We start from the raw sequence: 632 nt of genomic DNA on the forward strand, positions 1-632 counted from the left end.
CCTCAGATATGCAGATGACACCACCCTTATGGCAGAAAGTGAAGAGGAACTAAAAAGCCTCTTGATGAAAGTGAAAGAGGAGACTGAAAAAGTTGGCTTAAAGCTCAACATTCAGAAAACTAAGATCATGGCATCTGGTCCCATCACTTCATGGCAAATAGATGGGGAAACAGTAGAAACAATGTCAGACTTTATTTTTTTGGGCTCCAAAATCACTGCAGATGGTGACTGCAGCTATGAAATTAAAAGACGCTTACTCCTTGGAAGGGAAGTTATGACCAACCTAGATAGCATATTCAAAAGCAGAGACATTACTTTTCCAACAAAGGTCCTGGCTATGGTTTTTCCAGTGGTCATGTATGGATGTGAGAGCTGGACTGTGAAGAAAAAGAATTGATGCTTTTGAACTGTGGTGTTGGAGAAGATTCTTGAGAATCCCTTGGACTGCAAGCAGATCCAACCAGTCCATTCTGAAGGAGATCAGCCCTGGGTGTTCATTGGAAGGACTGATGCTGAGCTGAAACTCCAATACTTTGGCCACCTCATGAGAAGAGTTGACTCATTGGAAAAAACCCTGATGCTGGGAGGGACTGGGGGCAGGAGGAGAAGGGGACGATAGAGAATGAGATGGC

General features: G+C 44.0%; 1 protein-coding gene across 1 annotated transcript in view; it reads right to left on the reverse strand.

The window, feature by feature from the left end:
• C3 (complement component 3) overlaps positions 1 to 632 on the reverse strand; it is a 36,287-nt gene that overhangs the window by 25,272 nt on the left and 10,383 nt on the right. The window lies entirely within an intron of this gene.

Source organism: Bison bison, unplaced genomic scaffold, assembly GCF_000754665.1.
Source record: "Bison bison bison isolate TAMUID 2011002044 unplaced genomic scaffold, Bison_UMD1.0 scf7180017864492, whole genome shotgun sequence".
NCBI lineage: Eukaryota > Metazoa > Chordata > Mammalia > Artiodactyla > Bovidae > Bison > Bison bison.